A 9,905-nucleotide genomic window follows, 5' to 3' on the forward strand; every position below is an offset into this window, starting at 1 on the left:
TCATGTCGCATGACTTGACTCTCTTGATTGATTGATTGATTGATTGAAAAGTTTATTAACAGATTGCAGAATGGGTACAGTACAGTACAGCTCAATACATACAATTGTTAAGGGGATGCAGACCAGAGAAAGACTTTCGTCTTGTTTACATCAGGGTCCCCCATTTTCAATTCATCATAACATATATGACATACATGACATACAGATAGACAGTACTGCTACATCTATACATTTATGACATATCAGATTTGCAAATACAGTACTGTTTGTGATACAAAAGTGTCCAGAAAAGGAGTGTATATACATTTGGCGTAGAAACTGTACATTGGAGGAGGTTGGATGGGTGGGGTGGGGTTGGGTGGGTTGGGTGAGGGCTGTACATTGGAGGTGGGGGGGGGGGGGGTTGGGTAGGGGACACACACACATGTTACACTGTACATTGGAATACTGACAAAGCCTTACTTGGTAATTTACTGTACAACTAGGTTAGGACATTTGTAGGGGCCAGTTTCGAATTGCAGTCTCACGTAGGTGTTTTTTTAGAGTGTTTTTGAAAATGGGTAGTGATTCACATTCCTTTACAGCTTTAGGTAGGGCGTTCCACATTGATGTGGCATAATTGCGAAACGTGTTTAGTCCTTGTTTGAGCCGAATCTGGGTTTTACATGATTTGTGGAGCTCCCTCTGGTGTTGTGATCGTGGTATTCACTGACCTTTGGGAAGTATTTTGACATGTACATGGGTACCTTGGTCGCGTAGTGTATCTTGTAGACCAGGCCCATTGCAAGTTGCTGTACTCTGTCGTCTACTCTAAGCCATCCTAGGTTGTCAAAGTGGGCAGGGGTGAGGTGGGTTCTAGGAGTCAGGTCAAGGAGTAGTCTGACTAGCTTGTTTTGAGATGTTTGTCATTTGTTTTTTAGTGCCTTTGAGGTGCTTTGGTACCATGAGGTGCAAGCATAGTCGTAGTACCCTTGAATGAGTGCTCCTGCTAGAGTCTTCAGGGTATTCTTGTTTACCAGAGAGGAGATCCGGTACAAGAATCGCGTTCGTTGGTTGACTTTTTTTATTACATTGGATGCCATTTTGTCACAGGAAATATTAGCCTCTAGGATGGAACCCAGGTAGGTAATTTCATCTTTCCTTGTGACAATATTGTCACCCACTGTAACCGAGAAGCCGTCGGTCTTGCTGAGTTTGTTATTTGAACCGAAGAGAATGGACTCTGTTTTGCCCATGTGTAATGATAGTTTGTTGTCGGCTCTCTTTAATAACTCATCCCTCTTTGCCATGCGCACTTTAATAAGCAGTGTATACGCACACACACACGCACACGTATCCCAAGGCGGGGTTAGTTGGGAGCTCTCTGCGACCTGGAGCGCTGGTGTTTTGTGTTTTCTCTTTCATTAATATCCCTCCTCCTCCTCCTCCAGTCCTGACCTCCTTCACTATATGATGATGCCGGGTCGATATTCCCGTCGGGGTTCAACAACTTCACGCCGCCGGAGTTGACGGAGGGGAGGGGGGGGCGAAACAATAACGGACGCGTATGTATCGACAATTCCTGGATATAAGAAGAACATACGGACCGTCGCCGCGACGCGCGCAAGGACCCGCAGTCTGTCCGCGCGCCTCTGGATGAAACAGCGCGCCTCTGGATGAAACAGCGCGCCTCTGGATGAAACAGCGCGCCTCCTCCGCTGCCTCCAAATATCCACCCGTGCGCTCGAAGAAACGTGTGCGCGTATTATATGATGATGAGCGCGGTCGCCTTTATTAAACTGTAAAAACTCGGGTGTCTTTTATCTTGCTTGTCGTTACCTCGCCGAAATGTTTGGTGACGTTATTTGCGGTAATAAATAAAACAAACCAAAAAAAACACGAGTTTTTTTTTAACCTATATATCCCCGTCAGCTCTATATAGGGGGGGATCCTGTTGAAACGCGACGCGAGAGCGGGACAAACAAGTGGCAAGTCGGGGATAATATATAAAAATATTATGCGTTCGATCATCACATGTGTATTTGGCTCAATTGGTTTGACGTTGTCGTGGAGGAAGAAGACGCGTTGATTCCGGGCGCGGGTGGAACTAACATCATGGACTGTAAATGGTAAAACGCTGCATTTTTATATTATAGTACTTTTGTTTTGATCCAAAGCGCTTTACACTTAATTGTGTTCCTCGTTCCTTCCTCGTCGCGTTCACACCGACGGGCATGCAAGGAGCCAACCTGCTCAGTCACCGGAGCAGTTAGGAGGGGGTTAAGTTAATAAGTGAGGAGGCAAGGGGGTTATCGAACCGGGGGAACCTCTGGATTTACCAGACAACGACTGCTCTCTATAACCTCCCCCCCGTAGCAGCGCACGCGCTCTGTCTTCGCCGACTGTGGGCGCAGCGCGAGTCTGAAGCGGTGAAGCCACGCCGCCGTGCGTCCTCCTCACCACCGGGGCTGGAGTGGACAGATACCGGGAGAGGAGACACTGTGACCCCGCGGGACCCTTGCTCTCCACGGTGACGGCGCGCACTCTTTACGCACAGTAAGTAACTCATTCAGCCGCCCTGAATATAATATGACTCATTGTTGGCACAACCCCCCCCCCCCCCCCCCCCCCCCCCCCGGGCCGTGCGTCACTGCACTGCCGCGTGCGTCCAAATGATGATGACATTCTCCATGCAGGTCGTATTATTGTGTGATCGTCTCGAATACATCGTTATTATGTGATTCGTTTATGAACCGGTCTCTCTCTACTATAATAACCACGTCTCCTCCTCCCTCCACCCCTCCCTCGTCTCCCCCTTTTTCCTAGCCACCCGACACGGACACACGCGGACTGATCCCCGCGCCGCGCGGGACCACGCACTTCGACCCGGTGACCACCACCAACCATGGCCCATCAGAACGCGACCCACAGCCCCCACGGCGGCGGCGGCGGCTCCATGAACGCCACTCACGCCGCTCTGCTCAGACACAACCGCGGGGCGCGGAGGAGGGGGAGCGGGGGTGGTGGTGCACGGGCTCCGGGTGGTGGAGGAGGGGGGCGGCGGCGGGGGTGAGTTCCAGAAGCCGGACCTCGCCACCTACATCGTGATGTGCCTGGCGCTCTTCCTCCTGGTGCTGCTCATCGTCCTCTTCATCAACTGCCAGCTGCGGAACTCGTTCTTCGCCTCCATGCCGTACGACCGGTCGCTGAGAGAGGCCGGGGGGGGGGACACTATAAATAGTTTCCGGCGCGGGGATGGAGGGAGAGGGGGCTTGGGGGGTGTCGTGAAACAGCAGGGAGGGAGGGGGGGCTTTGGGGTGAACAGCGGGGACTGGGAGGGCGGGGGGGGGGGCTCAGCCGTGGCTTTGAGGCGAATACACTTTGGGTAAAACAGTACAGGACTGAATAAACTTGTGGTGGGATTTCCACCCTCTTCTGCTGCATGGGCGTTTTGGCACATCAGGGAGTTGTCGCCCGTGCCTATATGATTGGACCAACCGGGCCCCCCCCCCCCCCCCCCCTCAAGGCTTTAGTACTGATTATTGATTATTATTACCCCGCTCGATTTCCACCAACTATACATTTGACTTGTTGTTGCGTCTTCATTGCGCCACAGAGACGATCTGTCGCCGTGCGGTGGAGGAGGTGGTGACCCCCCGACCCCGGTTGTCTGGGGTCGCCCTCATGACACCGGCCCACATGGCTTTATATAGGCGTTCTGTATGTTATTAGACTGTTGTATATATAGAACATGTTGTGTGACTAAACTGTAACTGAACTGTGTTGTGTTATTGTGTAACGATGATGAGTGACCTGAAACTTGACGCAGAGCCGCGCGCATAAACGCCGTTTTTTCATTTTTTTCTTGTCCAGTGGAACCAAACCGCAATCATTATTTTGGCTGTATATATATAGCCTATACATCTTCACATAAAGACGTTCAACCTGCACTTTCAAGTGGAAATCCTTTGATTCTGAAAACGGTAGACCTGTTTGTGTATAATGATGAGGAGGAGGAGGAGGAGGAAGGATGTTTTTATTCATGTCAAAAGCGGTTAGTGCCACAAGTGAAAAGCTTATCACACTCCGTTTATTTTTTTAAATTAAGCCCTCCTCCTCCTGTTCCTCAGTTTACGACGGTAATTTCGAGTAGGAGGTAGGGTGACCAGGTGTCCCCCTTTTGGTTGTACTGTCCCACCATTTGACAAATGTCCCGCGTCCCTCATATTGAGAGGATGTCCCTCTTTTCGAAGCCAAAAAAAACATGCGTCTAAAAGCACCTCCCTACAGACAGTAAACGTAGCAACCCGCCTCTTGTCCACACACATTGCTCTGATTGGTTATAGTACTTTAGCGCGCTGCTTGCCTGCTTGTGACGTGACTGAGACTGAGTCGTGACGCTACCTCATATCGCAAATCTGATTGGTCAAAAAAAACACAACAACATTACAAGCGAACTAGTTCAAGATGGAAGCAATAAAAAGAAACGGACCTGCAGTTACAACCAAGACTGGCAAACGACACATGACTGGGTGAGGCAGATGGCAGGCAATCCGCAGCAGGCTTTCTGTGTTTTGTGTCATAGTTCGTTTTCAATTTAGTATGGAGGAGAATACAACTTGAAGCGCCACAGTGGACGTGAGTCTCACTTGAAAGTGGCTCACCAAAAAGAAACATCCAGATCTATGGATACGTTTCTTTTTAACCAAACAATGATAGCCAGACGGACAAGGTCACTGCAGCTGAGATAACAAGTGTCTATCACACAGTACAACACTCCCATTCATACAGGTCAGCCGACTGTGGTAACCTTTAACCTTTGATTTAAATCTATTCGGTGAAGACCATGGCAGTTATTCTAATATAGAAACACAATTTATTTGTATTATTATTTTTGTATTATACTACACTGTTTTCCCTAGTTCTGTGTTAACAGGGAATTGACATTCCTGTCAAGTGATGACATTTGAGTATTTAAAACAGATGTTAGGTGGTATTTAATTTGTATTTATTTTGATTTAACCTTTAACCTTTGATTTAAATCTATTCAGTGAAGACCATGGCAGTTATTCTAATAAAAAAATTTACATTATCTATCTGTCCCACCAAAATCTTACTGTTGTCCCACTTTTGGACTTTTTGCATCTGGTCACCCTAGTAGGAGGGATGGCTTTTTTTTAAGGGTTTGATGATGTATAGATTGCGTGCTGTGCGCTTTATAAACCCGGCTGACGGATCACCGTTTCAGGTTGTGCTGGCGACACGCAGTCTATACTCTCAAACCGTGTTGTTCCCAAACATCCACCACATACCGAGACAGATAGACGGGTGGGCCTATCTCCGTAATCCTCTCTCCTGGGTGTGTGTGTGTGTCGCTCTCCTTCTATCCCTATGCGTGTGTCTCTGTGTGTGTGAGAGAGAGAGAGAGAGAGAGAGAGAGAGAGGAGAGAGAGAGAGAGAGAGAGAGAGAGAGAGAGAGAGAGAGGGGGGGGGGGGGGTCGACACTATTGCGCGCCTCCAACTTCTGAGCAGGCTTACTGAATAAAGACCCCAATAAGGCCTAATAATAATACTTGGAATTCCACTCTGTCGGATAAACGCTGTGCGGTTGTTATTATTATAGGCTATTACTCCGATGCAGAAAATCTTTTGGGGATTTACAACACCGAGGTGTGATTTTATAGAGAGGAGGGAGACAGCCAGGGGACCAACAACATTGCCTAAAGTGTTGGATTTATAATAAAGCCGTTAAAGCTTCTTAAATTGGAAGCCCATTTATTGGGTCGATTTGGAGCCGAGATTGCAATTATGGTTAAACCATTTGCCTGGGCGGCCTGATTGATAGGCAGCATCAAGATGTTTTCTCGCACAACGTGGACTACCAGAACGCGCAGTAGATAAAGAATGCCCATTCTGCAATTCCTTGAACCCCCCCCCCCCCTCCCATCATACAGTTGCCAGCAATGGGATTGCCTGCAGTTAGCAGTTTCACCACTGGGCGGTGCTCTAATCCCGATTATCCGCGATAAGAAGGCTGTGAAATGATCCTATGTGTTGTGTAGGCTCGTCATGCAAATGTCCAAACCGCGTGCCTTTTCTGAACTGCAGTCTGAAGTTGAACGTCGACTTGTTGTTCGATTAGGCCGGGTGTATTTATTATGGTGGAATGTGATTGTGTGACGCGCAGAACTGCAGCCTCGTATTATTAAAAGGGATTTGCATCATCACTCTTAACATAGTGGCATAATCAAGATTTACAAGAATATATAATTATAGGCCAGGGTCATTATATAATAAGGAAATGAATAACAGGTCTGCATACACCCGGGTGTCAATGTTTATATAAGTGATTATAGGATTCCTACGGCTTTGCTTACCTAGATTGCATTATATTTCAATGGTTAATTAGATTGAGCAGATAGGACTTGGTGTACAGTACACACTCTAAAATGCCCATAAAACTAGCAAGCCTACACGAGAACTATCCCCACTTCTCCTCAGGCATTTTGCCGTCAGTCAAATCCTCTCAGGTGGAGCCAGATCCAATGAGACCACTGCACTTCCGCGTTACCTGGAGCTCGTGGGGGCGCGCCAGATCCAATGAGACCACTGCACTTCCGCGTTACCTGGAGCTCGTGGGGGGAAGCCGGGGGCGGGGGGGAAAGAGAGCGGGCCTCAGAGCGCGAGGGGATACAATGAATGAATGTTGATTATTAGAGCCGTAGCTACAACCACTTACGCCAAGGCTGCCTCTAATAATCAACATTCATTCATTTATCCCCCCGCGTTCCCCTTTCCCCCCCTCCTCCCGCTCTGAGTAGGGTCCAGCTGCAGCGCCGGAGAATCCTCTCAAGTGTAGCAGTACTGTCTATCTGTATGTCATGTATGTCCCGATGAATTGAAAATGGGGGACCCTGATGTAAACAAGACGAAAGTCTTTCTCTGGTCTGCATCCCCTTAACAATTGTGTGTATTGAGCTGTACTGTATTGTACCCATTCTGCAATCTGTTCATAAAGTTTTCAATCAATCAATCAAGCCTGTGGCAGCCATGAACCTACTTTCTATAGAAGCATGAATGAATGAAAACTTTATTTAACAGATTGCAGAATGGGTACAATACAGTATGGCTCAATACATACAATTGTTAACACTTTGAGTGCCAACGACGCTATATGTCGTTAGTTCATGCCGACCGTTGAGTGCCAGCGACGACAAATAGCGTTTTTTTGTATTTTTTTTTTATTATTAGCGATTTTTTCAATCTAGTCTCACGTTAGTGCTGCAAACTCTCTCTGAGCTCCATTGGGAAAATACCGCCCCCTATCGTCTCTCCCTGTTGTACTGCACCCCATTGGATTAGACTGAATGAAACACATGGGGGGGGGGGGGGGGGGGGGTAATCCAGTTTCCTCATTTTACTTCTCCGGCAAGCCATCCGAAGAGATCCAAGTCATTGCCGAGCCGCAAAACAGCGTGGAATACATATTTTCAGTACCCAGCGCTGAATCAATAAACACGATCGATATTTGGAATGGCGATCAGGAATTGGAATAATCTTTTTGGAGAACATCTGATCTGAGGTAAGGAATCTATTTTACCAGTCTTAGGATAATCAGAGCTGTTTTCACAGAGATATCAGCGTGTGCCATATGTGTGTGTGTGTGTGTGTGTGCGCTGATCAGGAAATGAGAGAATCGATTTTTCAGCTCGCTTCTCTAGCGTGCATAATTACACATATACTATCGATAATCTAGCGTTTATTTGAAAATGATTCATAAATAGGCCGAAAAATGAAGTTTTTTGTGTATTCCAGAATATTCCAGTAAAGGCCGTTTATCACAGAATCTTTATATTTTCCTGAAACTTTCAAGAAAACTAGGGTTTTTCAAAAATGGTATAAAACGGAAATGAACCGATTAAAAAACAATCCGTTTCGACAAGACTGCAAACAAGTCATTGATAAGCGACGGCCAGATTAGACACATAGCCATAATTTAAGACATAGTTTATGCGTTCACAACGCTATGATTGAAGTGGGTGGTGGCATTCAACGGGGGTAAGGCACACCGCTTGGCTGGTAATCAAAGTGTTAAGGGGTTGCAGACCAGAGAAAGATGTTTGTCTTGTTTACATCAGGGTCCCCCATTTTCAATTCATAGTGACATTTATGACATACACAACATACATGACATCATGACATTTATGGCATAGGGACATACATGACATACAGGTATATAGTACTGTTACATTTGTGACATATACGATGTGCAAATATACAGTACTGTTACCCATAGATCCTGACAGAGAGTATATACATATGATGGGGAGGAGACTGTACATTAGGAGGGGGTGGGTGGGTGGGAGAGAAATATACATACGGTGGGGAGAGAATATATACATACGGTGGGGAGGAGACTGTACATTAGGAGGGGGTGGGTGGGTGGGTGGGAGAGAAATATACATACGGTGGGGAGAGAATATATACATACGGTGGGGAGGAGACTGTACATTAGAAGGGGGTGGGTGGGTGGGAGAGAAATATACATGCAGTGGGGAGAGAATATATACATGCGGTGGGGAGGAGACTGTACATTAGGAGGGGGTGGGTGGGTGGGAGAGAAATATACATACAGTGGGGAGAGAATATATACATGTGGTGGGGAGAGAATATATACATACGGTGGGGAGGAGACTGTACATTAGGAGGGGGTGGGTGGGTGGGAGAGAAATATACATACAGTGGGGAGAGAATATATACATGCGGTGGGGAGGAGACTGTACATTAGGAGGGGGTGGGTGGGTGGGTGGGAGAGAAATATACATACGGTGGGGAGAGAATATATACATACGGTGGGGAGGAGACTGTACATTAGGAGGGGGTGGGTGGGTGGGAGAGAAATATACATACAGTGGGGAGAGAATATATACATGCGGTGGGGAGGAGACTGTACATTAGGAGGGGGTGGGTGGGTGGGAGAGAAATATACATACAGTGGGGAGAGAATATATACATGCGGTGGGGAGAGAATATATACATACGGTGGGGAGGAGACTGTACATTAGGAGGGGGTGGGTGGGTGGGAGAGAAATATACATACAGTGGGGAGAGAATATATACATGCGGTGGGGAGGAGACTGTACATTAGGAGGGGGTGGGTGGGTGGGTGGGAGAGAAATATACATACAGTGGGGAGAGAATATATACATGCGGTGGGGAGGAGACTGTACATTAGGAGGGGGTGAGTGGGTGGGAGAGAAATATACATACAGTGGGGAGAGAATATATACATGCGGTGGGGAGGAGACTGTCTATTAGGAGGGGGTGGGGGGGTTTGGACATTTACAGTGGCCAGTTTCGAATTGCAGCCTCCCGTAGGTGCTCTTTAAGAGCGGGTTTGAATGTGGGTAGGGATTCACATTCCTTTACAGCTGTGGGTAGGGCGTTCTAGGGGTAGGAAGCATACTAGGACCGCTACTGTTCCTAATTTATGCAAATGACATGTCGTCAGCTTGTGACTGCAACTTGTTCCTGTTTGCGGACGACTCAGCCCTGCTGGTCTCTGACAAGAACAAGTTACAGGTTGAAAAAACCCTCAGCTCGGAACTAGGCAAAATCTGCATATGGCTCGCCGACAACAAACTATCATTACACCTGGGCAAAACAGAGTCCATTCTCTTCGGTTCAAATACCAAACTCAGCAAGACCGACGGCTTCTCAGTTACAGTGGGTGACAATATTGTCACAAGGAAAGATGAAATTACCTACCTGGGTTCCATCCTAGAGGCTAATCTTTCCTGTAACAAAATGGCATCCAATGTAATAAAAAAAGTCAACCAACGAACTCGATTCTTGTACCGGATCTCCTCTCTGGTAAACAAGAATACCCTGAAGACTCTGGCAGGAGCACTCATTCAAGGGTACTA

The 9,905-nt window shown here is 47.3% G+C and overlaps 1 pseudogene across 1 annotated transcript in view; it reads right to left on the reverse strand.

Moving 5' to 3' along the window:
• Positions 1-2,886, reverse strand: part of LOC311242529 (protein diaphanous homolog 1-like) — a 65,267-nt pseudogene extending 62,381 nt beyond the window's left edge. The window contains exon 1 of the transcript XR_014620998.1: positions 2,860-2,886. The product of XR_014620998.1 is annotated as a protein diaphanous homolog 1-like (transcript). The remainder of the gene's footprint in view (positions 1-2,859) is intronic.
• Between the last annotated feature and the right edge of the window lie 7,019 nt (positions 2,887-9,905).

The sequence above is a fragment of the Notolepis coatsorum genome (genome assembly GCF_963971535.1).
Source record: "Notolepis coatsorum genome assembly, chromosome: 16".
NCBI lineage: Eukaryota > Metazoa > Chordata > Actinopteri > Aulopiformes > Paralepididae > Notolepis > Notolepis coatsorum.